The 17,099-nt window shown below is 42.3% G+C and overlaps 1 protein-coding gene across 1 annotated transcript in view; it reads right to left on the reverse strand.

The window, feature by feature from the left end:
• LOC146398840 (uncharacterized) overlaps positions 1 to 17,099 on the reverse strand; it is a 334,352-nt gene that overhangs the window by 88,764 nt on the left and 228,489 nt on the right. The window contains exon 4 of the mRNA XM_084979552.1: positions 15,851 to 15,969. The gene's annotated coding sequence lies outside the window, so the exon portion shown is untranslated. The remainder of the gene's footprint in view (positions 1 to 15,850; positions 15,970 to 17,099) is intronic.

The raw sequence follows: 17,099 nt of genomic DNA on the forward strand, positions 1-17,099 counted from the left end.
GATTCCTTCTGACAAAAAAAGCTTTCACCAAGTCCTCCTCGGGGACTCGTATTAAAAGGACAAAGGAAATCAACAGAATCTCTAGATTTTGTTCCCAGAGTCATCAATTTGGAATTGAATCCCAACAGAGAATCTGTCATTTTTTTTTTCAAATATATCCATAGTTTCCAAAATTCAATCTTTGAATAAAATTTGGATACAGATATATGGTGAATGCCTGTGGAGTCATCCAGACCACGTGTTTGTTTCACTCCTTCTTAGAAAAGCCTACATGGGCTGTGCAAACCCAAGGGCGGAGTGTCTTAACCATCAGCAAATGCCCGTTCTCTCCAGACACTCTCATGGCTCAATCATGTGCTTATTCATCCTTGGCAAGTTCCGGAAGCATGTAGTTAACCTGGAAACTTCCTCTCTCGAAACTTCCCCTATCACAAGGCCAACTTCATTAGCCTGTGACAGCTACCTCATGTGGAAATTGATTCTCCCTCTAGCAATGGATTTTTGAGAATGAATAGTCATTTAAAAAGAATAACAAAAATGGGAGTTCCCATTGTGGCTCAGTGGGTTACCAACCTGACTAGTATTCATGAGGATGCCAGTTGGATCCGTGGCCTCACTCAGTGGTTTAAAGATCCAGCGTCACCACCAGCTGTGGTGTAGGTCACAGATGCGGCTTGGATCCCATGTTGCTGTAGCTGAGCTGCAGCTCTGATTCAACTCCTAGCCTGGGAACTTCCATATACCACAGGTGGGGGACCCCCCCCCCAAAGCGTAACAGCATAATGCATTATGTATAAACTCACCAGATTATATGTGTCTGGACAAAGACAGGCACTTGGTTCTGCAGTTCAGTACACATGAACGAGTCCACATGTCAGCATTATGGTCGAAAAATCAGAAAACCTCGGAGTTGTCTGGGTAGCACCACTAAGCAGTCCTGCGACCCTAAGCAAACTGCTTAACCGTTCGGAAGCTCAGATTAGTGATCTGCAGGAGAGGCACTGGAACAAGGATTCAGGCGACTAAGCTTTTGTGCTATGGGCCCTTTTCTCTAATTTACCAGCCCTGTTAGCTCTTGACTCCATTTCTTTCATAAGAGGAGAAACAAGCGAAAAAATGATGTGACAAGATCAACAATTTTGAAATTTAATGGAAATATTTGTTATCTGGCCCTTCACCTTGAGGGTACAAGCATAGTCAAATATTATTGTCTTTCACACTATAACATGCTCAAGAAGAGCTGAAGGAACTTAAGACTCTCACTCAAGCAGTATTTATTGTGCATCTACTCTGTTTTGTTCTGGCAGCGAACAAAACAAACCCCAAATTCTTCTCTCATGAAGCTTATGTTCTGAGAGGACAGAAAAAATAATAAGGGAGATAAAACAAGTAAAATGCAGAGACTGTTAGCTTGTGATAAGGAGAACCAGTTAGTGGATTTGATGTGACAGATGAGGAAATGGGAGGAACACGATATGATTCCCTTTGTTTGTTTAATTTGTATGCATGCGTCTTCTGGGCTTGAGTGATGAGATGGATGATAGCGATAAGAAGTGAGATGGGGGAAAATGAGCGAAGAAAGAGGGAATACAAATTAGTGGAGGATAGAACCAATGATTCCCTTTTGGAAATATTAAATTTGCAGTTCCTATTAGACAACCAGACAGTGACATCAAGTAGGCAGTAGACATATGAGCCTGGAGTCTTGGAGAGAAATTAGGGACAAGACTTCAACTGCAGAAGCACCTTATAGGTGGGGTTTTTTTTTTTCCTTCATTTTTGGAAGTTTTATTGAAGTATAGTTGATTTCCAATGTTGTGATCATTGTTGGTGGTTTTTAAAGCACTGAGTCTACAGAATGAATGTGGATACCCAAGAGGATGTAAGATTGAACTGTAAGGGAATCCAGTGTTTAGAGGTCAGGAAGGGAGAGAGAGTCAACACAAAAGACTGAGCATGTTCAGCCAAAAATGCAGAAGGAGAATTAAGAAAATGTGGTGACTCAAAGCTAAGCCAGCAGAGTTTCTCAAAAAGAAGTAAATGGTCAACAGCATAAAATACCACTGGAGAGGGTGGGAAAATAAGAACAGAAAGGTGTCCCCTGGATGTGGCCACATGAAAATTACTGGAGACTTTCCCAAACACAACTCTAGTTGGATGGTGGAGACAGACGCCAGACTGGAATGAGTCAAAGAAGGAGCAGGAGTAAGGAAACGGAGACTCATCGTCTCGTCAACCACTCCAAGAAATTTTGTTTGGAAGGTCAGCAGAAAACAAAACACGGTGCAGTAGATGAAACAAGATGGGAGGAAAAACGAGAGTGGAAGGCATTTAGGTACCAAAAGGGATGATTCAGCAGAAGGACGGGCTGATGCAGAGAACTGGGAACCATGGATCAAAGGCTCTTTGAAGACAAACAGGGATGGGTTTCAGAGACTAAGTAGAGGAACTCTGCCACAGTAACAGGAGGGGAGATAGAGAAGATGTATATACAGGTGAATAATTTGAGTACTTGGAGGTGGAAAGGCAGTTTTCATGTTTGTTTGTTTGTTTGTTTGTTTGTTTTCAGTAAAGAAGAAAGCAAGATCATTAGCAGGGAGTTGGGGCCAAAGTGAGAGAGAAGAGATGTGGGAGGTTTGGGGAGAGAGCATATGTTTTGAAAAATCATCTCAGAAAGTGATAAAGAAAACCAAAGAGTGCAACAGCAGGATTGCCACTCAAAGCGGCTTGACTGCTGAAGTTTGTGGCCATAAGTTTCAAGCAAAATCAATCAGCACAGCGACCTCACTGCCTCCAGCAGCACTCAGTCCCTTCGTTACAGGCATGAGGAAAGAGGAAGGTTCCAACAACAAACAGGGGTTTCTTTGGGTGAAGAGGATGCAGAGAAGGATAACACTGACGGGTGATGGAAAACCAGGGGAGTACAGAGGAAAGTTAATACGAAGCAGATGACAGGAACCAGGAGAAGGTTCATGAGTCTGATGGGACCTAAGGGTTTTGGAGGAGGGAGAAACTCAGAAACAGGTGTAAGGTATTAAAAGAAAAACGTCATCCATAGCCACAGGGATCAGAGTTGCGTCTGCGTCCTACATGGCAGCTCACAGCAACTCTGGATCCTTCACCACTGAGCAAGACCAGGGATCGAACATGCATCCTCATGGATGCTAGTCAGATTCATTTCCCCTGACCCATGATGGGAACGCCGAGATTTAGATCTTAATTGCTTTATGATAAATATGCATTGAAGCTCTCTTTTCAGCAGGAGAAATAGAAATAAGCTAAAATAAAATAATTAAATTCTTTTTGATTAGCCTGACTTAGAGTTAATGAGAAAGTGTCTGGAAGGCCAATATCTGCACCTTCCCCTCTATTTCTTTCCTCCTTTAATCCCACGCTAATTCTCTGCTTAGGGATTGGTATACAACTCCTTTCTGATGCCATCTCCTAATCATTTTACTTGTCCTGAAATCCTCATTTTTCTTAGGAATTCATAATTTACTCCTTTTCAGAATGGCTGTGACATATTCTCTCAATAAGATATAGCATTAAGGAGTTCCCGTCGTGGTGCACTGGTTAACGAATCTGACTAGGAACCGTGAGGTTGCAGGTTCAATCCCTGGGCTTGCTCTGTGGGTTAAGGATCCCACATTTCTGTGAGCTGTGGTGTGGGTCACAGACGTGGCTCAGATCTCAAGTTGCTATGGCTCTGGTGTAGGCTGGCGGCTACAGCTCCGATTAGTCCCCTAGCCTGGGAACCTCCCTATGCCACAGGAGCGGCCCTAGAAAAGGCAAAAAGACAAAAAAAAAAAAAAAAAAAAAAAAAAAAAAAAGATATAGCATTGAGTATTTAACAGGCTAAAGTATTGGAAATACATATTTATATACATGCTACACATAAAGACACCCACACTCCAAGTTTTGCCACTTGCTAGTGGTATGGCCTTACCCCAATTTCTTAACCAGTCTATACAATGAAGATGATACATGTGCCTTACAATGGGGTACTACTTATGGGAACAAAATGAGAACGTGCACATAGAGAGGTTAGCACAGAGCCTGAGCTATAATAAGCCAATGCTCATTCTGATGTGTATCACATATACACTGCCCAGCAAATTCACACTCCTACGCACACCTAAGGAGGGGGTAGGCGCCTCCTGCATACAGATGTACAAGTTAAAGCTCTGTTTATGCACTTCTCTGTCTTCCTTCAAAACACTATTCCCCAGCATCCCAATCTGGGTATCGCGAACATCCAATCACGTGTGGATTTTCCCATTCCCAAACTACGAGCTATTGATTGTTCACCTTTTCTCAAATTTCATTCAAGAACTCCTTCTATTCCTTTCCCCTAGTCCTTAGGCTTTTTGCCCTTTGATTTTTAACCACTTAAAATCTGAAATAAAATACTATTAGAACGAATGTGATCCCCCAAAAAGCAATGTTTACTTAGCAATCATTTTTTTTTTTAGTCCCTTTTAAACGAACCCATTAATACCTCAACTAAGATTGAAAATTAATTTCTCAGAGTTTCTGTCGTGGCGCAGTGGTTAATGAATCTGACTAGGAACCATGAGGTTGCCGGTTCGATCTCGGGCCTTGCTCGGTGGGTTAAGGATCTGGCGTTGTCGTGAGCTGTGGTGTAGGTCGCAGACTTGGCTGAGGCTGAGGCGTAGGCTGGTGGCTACAGCTCCAATTAGACCCCTAGCCTGGGAACCTCCATATGCCACGGGAGCAGCCCTAGAAAAGGCAAAAAGACCAAAAAATAAATTAAAATAAAATAAAATAAAAAATAAAAAAATAAAAAAGAAAAAGAAAATTAATTTTTCTGCTGGTGTTTTCCCCTGATATTCCCTTGGTGAAAACAGTCATCTAATTAAGTATATCTTTCTTATTCATATGCCTTGCACTACAGCTCAGAGAGGAAACAAATGGCTTCCATGGATGGAAGCAAAGCTTGAGATGTAAGATCCTCTCAAAGGCGACATGACATACGAGAGTGCTCCTTGTGGGAATTTGCCAACCTGAAATTAGACTTCAAGTTCACTGTTATAACATTTACTTCTGTGGAAACAATACAATCCTCTCTGGAGTCTGTCAATGATGCGCAAATAAATATTTCCTTAAATTATAGGCATCTGCAAGTAATGATGAATGAAAAGTAGAGAACCATTTATTTATTTATGTTTTGCTTTTTAGGGCTGCATCTGCAGCACATGGAGGTTCCCAGGCTAGGGGCTGAATTGGAGCTGCAGCTGCTGGCCCACAGCCACAGTAATAGCAATGTTCAGATCCGAGCCACATCTGTGACCTTCACCACAGCTCACAGCAACACTGGATCCTTAACCCACTAAGTGAGGCCAGGGATAGAACCTGCGTTCTCATGGATACTAGTCAGATTTGTTTCTGCTGAGCCACAACAGGATTCCTATAGCTCCGATTTAACCCCTAGCCTGGGAATTTCCATATGCTGCACCTGCAGCCCTAGGAAAAAAAAAAAAAAAAAAAAAGGAAGCAGAGAGCACTGCACTAACTAAGCCATGGGGGAACCATTCTACTGGAGAAATACTTCAGAAAGAGAAGAATTTTCATAGGTTAAATACTTTTTGAGAGGTTGGACACTTCCTAAATGTTCCCATGCTTCAGGTACTGTGGTACAGTCATGTTCATCCTTTCCCCTATAAAAGGGGAAAAGACACCGATTAAACTACAGTTATTGCCCCCAATATGCTGACCCATCCCTGAGGGGGTAGTACATTTTCAGGGTCTGCTCCCAGACGGGCGAGGCCAAGGTAATGTCATAGCCTGATAAAGAAGGATTAAGGAAGCTCCATTTCGTCTGGCTCCCTAGCTCATACTAAAGCTGCTGAAAAGACTAACATGAGCCTTTCCCTGCTTCCACACTGCTTCCGTGCACAGTCTGCTTCTCTGCCAGTGGCAGGAGATACGGAAAGCTTACTCCTCCCCTAGGAGTCAGCCAATTGTCTTCAGCCCAGTCCAGACACAACCTACTCTGGCTCCAGAATGTCTTCCGAGGATAAAAATGTCTAGTAGCTTAACTTGCGGTTAGTCTCGTACATATACTTTGCTAAAGCATTTATTTTTAAAAGAAAAGGCCTTTTTCTTACTGCTAAGGTAAAGCACTGCAGAAAATTTAGGAGATATTGAAAAACACGTATAATGACCCTAGAATCAACGCTATGGTGTATTTCTTTCATCACTATGCATATGTGTATAATCCTAATTTTGTATTTATATGAATCACAGATATATCATTCATTTCTTATATTTAAAAAAAGTGATGGAGTTCCCTCCATGGTGCAATGGGTTAAGAATCTGACTACAGTGGCTCGGGTCACTGTAGAGGCACAGACTTGATCCCCAGCCTGGCACAGTGGGTTAAAAGGATCTGGCATTGGCTACCAAAGGGGACAGATTAAGAGGGTGGGAGGGATGGACTGGGGGTGTGGGATTGTCATATGCACACTGAGGTATATGGAATGATTAGCCAATGGGGACCAGCTATAGAGCACAGAGAACTCTACCCAATATTCTGTGATAATCTATGTGGGAAAAGAATCTGAAAGAGAATGGATGTGTGTGTATGTATGACTGAATCACTTCGTTGTAAAGCAGAAATGACCACAACCTTGTAAATCAGCTATACTTCAGTAAAACTTACAAAAAAAAGTCCGCATATAAATGGGGAGAAAAAAAAAAAAAAAAGATCTGGCATTGACACAGCTGTGGCTGAAATTCAATCCCTAGTCTGGAAACCTCCATATGCTGTGGGCGTGGCCATTAAATTTTTTAAAATTGCAAAATAAATAAAACACAAAGTTACGACTATCTTGTTTGTTTTATTATCTTTAAATTTAATACATTGGGGGTCCATTCCTAGCTGATGAAATATTTTAAAACATGGACTTTTAGGAATTTTTTCAGGCTGCAATGTAGTAGGCTCTATCACATCATTCTCTTGAAGAAAGTAGTTATGAAAGCTGGATAAGATGTCAGAAATACATCAGCATGAAGGCACTGAAGAACTAGCAAGACAGTCAGTTCTTGGGAGTTCCTCTTGTGGCTCAGAGGAGATGCACCTGACTAGTATCCATGAAGATGATGATTCGATCCCTAGTCTTGCTCAGTGGCTTAAGAATCCAGTGTTGGAAAGGGTGGGGGAAAAACTGTAATTGTAATGTATACATGTAAGGATAACCTGACCCCCTTGCTGTACAGTGGGAAAATAAAAAAAAAAAAAAAAAAAAAAAAGAAGAATCCAGTGTTGCCATGAGCTGAGGTGTAGGTTGAAGATGTGGCTCGGATCTGGCATTGCTGAGGCTGTAGTATGGACCGGCAGCTACAGTTCTGATTTGACCCCTAGCCTGGGAATTCCATATGCTATGGGTGTTTTGTTTTGTTTTCTTTTTATTTTTAGAAAAAGAAATTTTCTTTTTAGAAAAACAAACAAACAAAAAAGACAGTCAGTGCTTGAGGGGCCAGTATTTCACAGAAGGGGGAAATGCAATGTTGTAGGATTAACATTTCCTCCGTATGGTCTCTTGAGGCATTTGCTATGCATAAGCACTGCAGGGCATATAGGCCAAATAGGAAGCTTGGGAAGCAAAAATTTACGATACTCCAGAGCTTCAGGGGAAAAAAGAAAAATGCTGTACGCCAGTCCAACACTGTGCAGTTTTCCCCTCAAAGCACATGTTATTTCTTTTTTTTTTTTTGTCTTTTTGCTATTTCTTGGGCCGCTCCCGCGGCATATGGAGGTTCCCAGGCTAGGGGTCCAATCGGAGCTGTAGCCACCGGCCTACACCAGAGCCACAGCAACGCGGGATCCAAGCCGCGTCTGCAACCTACTCCACAGCTCACGGCAACACCGGATCGTTAACCCACTGAGCAAGGGCAGGGACCGAACCCGCAACCTCATGGTTCCTAGTCGGATTCGTTAACCACTGCGCCACGACGGGAACTCCGAAGCACATGTTATTTCTTAAGTTGTGAGTAGTGAGATTGAGGCATTTCAAAAAGTCAGACAAGAAGGGGTTAAGAAAAACATGAACGATTAAGTACATTTGAGTTTTCAGTGTTCTCATAAATAAAACTGAATAAAAATTGGAGTTCAGAAATCCTAGGAAGAGGAGGTCCCAGAAAACAACGTAACCTTTAGTTGAGACTCAGCAAGAGCCCTGTCTTGGGAGAAAAAGCAAACCAATAAAAGACCAGCCATCACCAAGATTATGAGCCAGTCTCATCCTACCCATATGGTCAATTATTGTGACCTGACTCTTAGCTGCCTGCCAGAAGAAAATTAACTTCTATTTCAAGAAGAAAGGGGCCAGAAGCTCTGTCATTGTTCATACACATTGTTACAACATTCAGAAAGTACCAGGTATATGAGATGATGGAACCAAGTAAATAAAAACTGTGAGGAAAGCACATGAAGTTATCAGGAGAGATTTTAAAATGATTTTGATTAATATGCTCAGCAAATTAGATGACAAGATATGGAGCTTCAGAAAATAACTGGAAACGATAAAAAAAAAGAATTCACTGAAAATTCTGTAACAGAAAAAAGCACATCAAAGAAATTAAGGTTATAATAAATACATTTATCAGTGATTAGACATTGTAGGAAGGAGGATTAGTCATCTGAAAGAACAGCAGGAAATATGGATCCTGAGCTCCCAGAGAAGAGAAAGATGGAAAATTCAGAAAAGCATATACATGAAATACGGACAAATGTGAAGAGAAAATGTGCACCTCATTGGAGTCCTAGAATATGAGTATTAGGAGAATGAGAAAAACCACAGTCCAAGAATCACAGCCAAGAAGTCTTAAAAATGGATGAAATAGGTCAAACCGCAGGTTTAGGTAGCAGTACAAATACCAAGTAGCATAAATAAGAGTAAACAAGACCAAAGCAAATTACACTAATACTGCTGAAACTAAAGAAAATAAGATAATTTAAAACCAGCCAGAAAAAAAGCCCACATTTTTACAAAGAACAAAAATAATTATTGAAACTGAATTCTCAATATAATAGTATGGAATCTAGGAGAGAAGGGAAGAATATCTTTAAAGTACTGAAGGAGGAGTTCCCGTGGTGGTGCAATGGAAAGGAATCTGATTAGGAACCATGAGGTTTCGGGTTCGATCCCTGGCCTTGCTCAGTGGGTTAAGGATCTCTTATTGCTGTGATTGTGGTGGAGGTCGGCAGCTGTAACTCAGATTGGACTCCTAGCCTGGGAATCCCCATATGCCTCGGGTGCAGCCCTAAAAGAAAGCAAAAAAAAAAAAAAAAAAGAAAAAGTACCGAAGGAAACACATTACCTTCCTAAATGCGATATCATATTCTGGATATAAGGTGACATAAAGATATTTTCAGACAAACAAAAACTAAGGAAATGTGTTGTGAGGGAACTTGTATTTAAATGAATACTAGAAGAGACTTTCCAGGCTGACAAAAAGACTGATCCTATATTGAAATACAGAAATTCAGAAAGAAATAAAGATCACAGATGTGGTAAAAATGTGGAAAAGTATAATTTCATATTGGTTGTAAAAGGGCATAATAGTAATATTTTGTAGAATTCTAAACGTATGTAGAATTAAATGACAAAGATAATAAAAAAGAAAGAAAAAGAAAAAAGAAAGAAGAGGATAAATAAAATTAAAATATCCTAAGTTTTTTGAAATGTTTGGGAAGTGGTAAAAGTGCTAATTTACAGTAGATTAAATTAGCAAAGTATGCATGCTTAAATCTTTAGGGTAACAAAGAAAAAGGAATGATAATTTTATTTTTTTGTCTTTTGTCTTTTTAGGGCCACACCCATGGCACATGGAGGTTCCCAGGCTAGGGGTCCAAACAGAGCTACAGCTGCTGGCCTACACCACAGGCACAGCCACATCAGATCCGAGCCATGTCTGCCATCTACACCACAGCCCACGGCAATGCCGGATCCAGGGATCTGTGAGGCCATGGATCAAACCTGTGTCCTAGTGGATCCTGGTCGGACTCATCTCCGCTGCGCTACGACGGGAACTTGGAATGATAATTTAAAACATTACTAACACAAAAGAAATCTTAGTTAGTCAAAGAACTGACCTTATACAAATAAGGTCAAAATATTGAACAGATACTTCAGTAAAGAAGCTATGCACATGGTAAACAAATTTGTATTAAGATACTTAGTGTTAATTAGTTATGAGAGACAAACCAAATCCAGAATCAAACACTACAAGCTGCCTAGGATAAGCATGTTTATCCATGTACAAACAAATCTATACAATAAAAAGGAATAAATTACTGAAACTGGGAGTAACAAGAATAATCCTAAATGCTAAATGAAAAAGAGACAAATACAAAAGGTTATACATTGTATGATTCCATTTATATGACTTTTGGGAAAGGCAGAGCTATCAAGGGGCTAATGCGGGAAAAGGGGATTGAATACAAAGTGGGACAAGAAATACTGTTTTTTCCCCCAGTGTCACATGGAGGTTCCCAGGCCAGGGGTCCAATTGGAGCTACAGCCGCCTGCCTACACCACAGCCACAGCCACGCGGGATCCAAGCTACATCTGTGACCTACACCACTGTCACAGCAATGTGGGATCCTTAACCCACTGAGTGAAGCCACAGATCAAACCCACGTCCGCTTGGATACGAGTTGGATTCATTTCCACTGCACCACAGCGGGAACGCCTGACCTCATGGATATCTATGTTTCGTTTAACCCCATCTGTTCATTTTAGATGTTTGTTATATTTTGTGCTTGTGAAAAATACTTTTTTTAAAAAAACAATTATCTTGTTTTACTTTTCTTTTTCTAGGGCCACACATGTGGCATATGGAGGTTCCCAGGCTAGGGGTCCAGTTAGAGCTGTAGCCATTGGCCTAAGTCAGAGCCACAGCAATGCAGGATCCCAGCCTGTCTGCAAACTACACCACAGCTCATGGCAATGTTGGATCCTTAACCCACTAAGCGAGGCCAGGGATTGAACCCACAGTCTCATGGTTCCTAGTCAGATTTGTTAACCACTGAGCCATGATGGGGACTCCTTGTTTTACTATTCTAATGCAAATCTTTGACTGGTTTCTAAATGTATTCCCGGAAGTAGAAGTGCTGAGTCATAGAATTCAAACATGTTAGAGGCATTGAATACACACGGTCAAACTGCCCTCGGAAAGATCGTCTCGCGCTATTAAAATATCAAAGATCAGTCCTATCAAGACAGAGTGAATGTTCGCAGCCCTTATCCTGCTTGACCTTTGTAATATTTGACACTGCCAACCACCTCTTCTTGTGTGAGATTCTATTTGCTTTGGCTTTCCAGGCACACCCTGCCTAGCTCCCCTCCTCCTCTTTCTGGTGCTCAGTTTTGCACCCGCCCCAAGGCTCAGTTCTTGGCTTTTTTTTTTTTTCTCTGTCTCCGTTAGAAGAATTCCTCTCTTGCTTTTTTCCCTTTTCTCTCTATGCCTATGATGGAAATATTTCCTATTTTCTTTCCAGTCTCAGCCTCCTCTCTTGTTGTGGATTTCCAACAGCTACGCATTGTCTGTCTGTTAATCTCCAATGTAATTAAGCAGGGTGCACCATAGTTAACCACCTAATAAATGTCTGAAAAGGCAGAAAGAATGAATGATTGCATGGCGCCGCTCCAAGTCCTGAGGAATTGTAGGACGTGCCCTTTAGCTGACATCCCCTTTAACTCCTGGTTCATGCCTTTTCCAGTCTCTTGCTACCTCTCACTCCCTCTTTGCTCGCACCATCATCGTGTCCCCCTCTTTGTTCTATTTTGTCTTCTCTCCATATTAAATTATACAAAATGTGTCTGAAGTTTTTCTTTTTTAATTGGCTTTTTGAATAACATTTTATGATGCCGTTTTTCCAATTGGAATCACTAAAATGACAAACATGGGAGCTAAACGTTGTTTTCTAAGAGTAAATAATTCATGTGCTGTTTTGAATGTGGTCTATGCTTAAAAGGAACAATGCGTTCATTGATTACTCTATGTTGCTAAAAGCGTCGCACCAAGGCTATTGGTTATCGTGCCGTTACTGCCTTATGGGCTTGTCATTCATCAGTTTTCTTACTCTTTAGCATATTGCTTTGAGACAGGCATGTATTTTCTCTGATGAGAAAACTGAGCCCACAGGCGTTATGTCTGAAAAGCTGCAGTGTTGGGATTCAAGGCCAGGTCTTTTGACTTCTCAGTCCATGCCTTTTCCTTTTTAGGGCCACACCCGAGGCATATGGAAGTTCGCAGGCTAGGGGTGGAATCGGAGCTACACCACAGCCTATACCACAGCCACAGCAACTCCAGATCCCCGACCCCCTGAGCGAGGCCAGGGATTGAACCCGCATCCCCAGATGCTAGTGGGATTCGTTTCCACTGCGCCATCACAGAACACTGAGTCCATGCTCTTAACCTCTCTCTTAGTTCAGTGAATGTGGTCACCTTGAAGGACCACATTTCTCTGATTCCCACCAGTCAAGGAAAGAGAAGGATCTTTGCAAGGCGTCTCGGCGGCGGGCTCCTTCACCTCTATGATGTCCTTCGATCTTCATAAGAGAGATCAATAACGTTAGTCGTCCTCTTGGACATTTGGGGAGTCAATGGGGTCATCAGAACAGAGGCCCTGACGTGTGACAAAAGGATCTGCTCAGAGTAGAGGGTGGAGTGCTAAGTTTGGGGTTAGAAAGCCTTGGAGCAGATAGACGTACAGGACAGCACTTCATCCACGGCCCTCTCTCTGTCGTTATGTTCACCACCAAGTCCACTAGGAAAAGCCAAGGAAAAGAAATATGTCCCAATTCCTTCCTGTTTATGAACTGGATGTATTAAAATGCACATGAAGAGGCGTTCCTTTCGTGGCTGAGCGGTTAACAAAACTGACTAGGATCCATGAGGATGCGGGTCCATCCCCAGCCTCACTCAGTGGGTTAAGGATATGGAGTTGCCATAAGCTCCGGGGTAGGTTGCAGATGCAGCTCGGACCCTGTGTTGCCACGGCTGTGGTGTAGGGCAGCAGCGGTAGCTCCGATTCGACCCCTAGCCTGAGAACCTTCATATGCCTTGGGTGTGGCCCTAAAAAAAACGCATATGAGGAAGGGATCGGCTGAAATCACTTTTCACAAGTGAGTCAGAGCCATTTGATTTATTATTGGTGTTCCGACTTCTGTAGGTTCCTGTCTAATGTCCTTGTAGCTGGCTGAGATGTTAAGGGCTGGTTCCCAGCCCCACAGGCTCTTCTGGAACCTTCTCCTCTCCTTTGTTATGTTTTGTTACAAAGGTAACAGATCATCAGCTTTATCTGGCTGTGTTCTACACTCGTTAGCAAAACACTCACATTAATTCCCTTACACCTGTCCCCATATAATACAGATCCCTGACTCTTTTCTTACACATACACACGCACACTCTCTCTCTCTTTTGCATCACATCTTCATTCCCATGATAACACTCAAGAAATGTTGCTGTGAAATTATGCAGTAATGAGGTGCCCAGAGAAGAGAAAGCTTCGTTTGTGGCTGAGAAACCCAAGAGCACTAGGAATTGTCAATCTTAACACTTGGTCCAGATCCAAAGAAAGGGTGGCCGTGCCCTGCTGCTTCTGCAGAGAGTGGGATCTGTGCTTCTCTGGTGCCGCACTTGGCATTTGCAAACCTCCTACAGAGTTTTCGAGACCCAGAAGAGTCGTTGTTCCGTGTGAAGCCTTTCATGACCCACCGGGCCAGTGTATCACACCCTTCCCTGGACTCCTTTGTACTTTTGAATCTAATGAAAAACAGGCCCAGTTATAAATATACACTCTTATTCTCACATTATCCTCCATCATGTTCTATCACAAGAGACTGGATATAGTTCCCTGCGCTCTACAGCAGGACCTCATTGCTTATCCACTCCAAAAGCGACAGTTTGCATCTACCAACCCAAACTCCCAGTCCATTCCACTCCCCCATGCCCCTTGGCAACCCAACCACAAGTCTGTTCTCTATGTCCGTGAGTTTATTTCTGTTCTGTAGATAGATTCAGTTCATCTCTACCACATATAAGTGAAATCCTATGTGGAGCTCCCGTCGTGGTTTAGCAGAAACCAATCTGACTAGCATCCATGAAGACAAAGGTTCGATCCCTGGCCTTGCTCAGTGGGTTAAGGATCTGGTGTTGCCTTGAGCTGTGGTGTAGGTCACAGACGTGGCTTGGATCCCGCGTTGCTGTGGCTGTGGTGCAGGCCAGCAGCTATAGCTCTGATTTGACCCCTAGCCTGGGAACCTCCATATGCCTCGGGTGCAGCCCTAAAAAGACAAAAAGAAAAAAAGAAAGAAAGAAATTACATGGTACTATGAGAAAAAGAATGTATATATATGTATAACTGGGTCACTTTGCTGTACAGCAGAAATTGATGGATCACTGTAAATCAACTATAATTAAAATTTTAAAAAATAAAATATTATATAATACTTACTATTAAAATAGTATAATGATTCATTGGGCTTAAAATATTAAACCTTAAACCTCCAAAGAATTAAATCTAATAATTGAGTCTATTGATAAAAGAGGAATTGATGGAGTGTGGAATAAATTTGGGAGAATTATTTTTCCTATTTAAACAAACAAAAGGCCCAGGATTTCTGAAGGCCTGGGTGTCAGCTGGCTCTTAAACCACAGGGAACATGGTAGGACTTCCTGTATAAAATGAGGAGAATTTGAGACTCTGAAGAGGTGAGGAAGCCTTTGCGGGTCCCCATATATGAAACTGGAGAAGGAGGATGAACGGTGAAGCCAATATTCCCTTGATTGCCAACCGCCAGGACCAGCTGACCCCAGACCAGCTGACCCCAGACCATAGCATGTAAATGGTATTGCACTTATTGACTTTATTTCTGTCTATCCTGCTAATAAGTGATACCCCTGAAATGCAAGGACTTTGTCTTATTCACACCTTAACCCTGTCAACCCAAAAGACAGCTGGAACAGAGCAGACACACAGTAAATATTTTACGAAAGAACACGTAGGGAGAAAATGGTACCCAAGCCAGTAAAAACACTCATCTACAGACACTGGGAAAGAGTCAAGTCCATTATCACCACTTTTTCCTGGGGGGAACACAGAAGAGCGATCGCGAGTTATCCATGAACACGACACCTTTTCCAATCAGGGCTTTTAAAACTCTATGCAGAGAATCTGCGACATGATACACCTGTCCTTGCTCGGGGCTGTTTACTGCCCATCCCAGCCAGGTCCCTGGGAAATTTACTGTGTGGCTGGCACTGTGAAACTCCTTAAGGATATCATTTCCAGAGCAAGGTGATGACTACGTATTAAATCCAGATGACATGCTCCTTAACTGGCTTGCAGACCTAAACACTTTGGTGGTAGGGGAACAGTTCTTTGAAATGTGACAGCAGACCAAAGCGGAGTTGCAAGCAAAGGAGCTGTTCCCCTCTCTGGGCCGTGGAGCTAAACTGGAGCCGAGCCTGAGGCTGGAGGGGCCTCTCAAACTTCCCCTATTGATCCAAAAAACCTTCTTGAAAGAAAGGCAGAAGGAGATGGGGCTGGAATACTTAAACATAGTTCCCTTAAGAGTGCTCTTTCATAATCACAGACTCTAATTGCTTTTCTCTGAGGTCCCCCTCTTCCTGCAGAGAACCTTGATTTCTTCCTGGCTTTTAAGATCTCTTGCTAGAAAGCAAATTTTGGATTCAAGGGGAAGCTGTGAGCAAATGAGTAGGGAAAGTGGAGGACTCTGAGCAGGGTTGAGGCTGGAAGGCTAGGAGGGCAGAACTCTGGAGCATCGCGCAGCAAGAGGCGCAGACGTGGGTCTCTGACCTGGTTGATTCATCCAGGGGAAGAGCAGCAAAACCAAAGTGGTCCTTCTATCCAAACAGACAAGACAGGAAGCTGTTTCTTCCTGAGCAGGCAAGCTTCTCTCCGAGCAAAAACGGAGCCTAATGGGAGGTAAGGGAGTAGGAAAAAGTGTGAGAGGGGGAAGGATGTGGGGACAGCACACGACCATCCTCTTGCTGCTGCAATGTTCCTGTCTCTCCGCATCCCCCTCCCTCCCCCGCCTCATCCCCACTAACTTCCAACCTGCTCTCAAGAGACACTTTCTAACCACTTGCTTCTCAGGGCAAACTCTAGCCAAGAGCTTTTCTCTCCAGAGATTGGTTGCTTTGCAAATCTTTAATCTGATGACAAATTATGACTGAATTCTTCATACATGGATTTAAAGCATCAGGGAGGTGTCACCTTCCCTGTTAGCCCCAGACACCAGGGTGGGAAATGGCTCATTCCCATCTCACTAGTTCTTTTCTTTTCTTTTTTTTTTTTTTTTTTTGATTCATATAAAACTTTTTTGTTTTAATTATTTTATTATAGTTGATTTACAATGGTCTATCAATTTCTGGTCCACAGCAAAGTGATCCAGTTATACATACATACATATATACACACATTCTTTTTCTCATATTATCCTCCAGCATGTACCATCACAGGTGATTAGATATAGTTCCCAGTGCTATACAGCAGGATCTCATTGCTCAGCCACTCCAAATGCAATAGTTTGCATCTATTACCCCAAAGCTCCCTGTCCATCCCACTCCTTCCCTCTCCCCCTTGGCAAGCACAAATCTGTTCTCCATGTCCATGAGTTTGTTTCTTTTCTGTGGACAGGTTTGTTTGTGCCATGTATTAGATTCCAGATATAAGTGGTATCATATGGTATTTGTCTTTATCTTTCTGACTTAAACTTCACTCAGTATGAGAGTCTCTAGTTCCATCCCTGTTGCTGCAAACAGCATTATTTTGTTCTTTTTTATGGCTGAGTAGTATTCCATTGTGTATATGTACCACATCTTAATCTATTCATCTGTCCATGGACAATTAGGTTGTTTCTATGTCTTGGCTATTGTGAATAGTACTGCTATGAGCACAGGGGTGCATATATCTTTTTCAATGAAACTTTTGTCTGGATAGATGCCTAGGAGTGGGATTGCTAGAGCATATGGCAGTTCTAGATTAAGTTTTCTGACATACAACTGGTTCTGATGAAAGACCATCTTCATAGGACAACCTCAGT

The sequence above is a fragment of the Sus scrofa genome, chromosome 10, assembly GCF_054392235.1.
Source record: "Sus scrofa isolate SSC_HxYL_T2T_F1_AM1 chromosome 10, Sscrofa_HxYL_maternal_Yorkshire_Landrace_v2.0, whole genome shotgun sequence".
Taxonomy (NCBI): Eukaryota; Metazoa; Chordata; class Mammalia; order Artiodactyla; family Suidae; genus Sus; species Sus scrofa.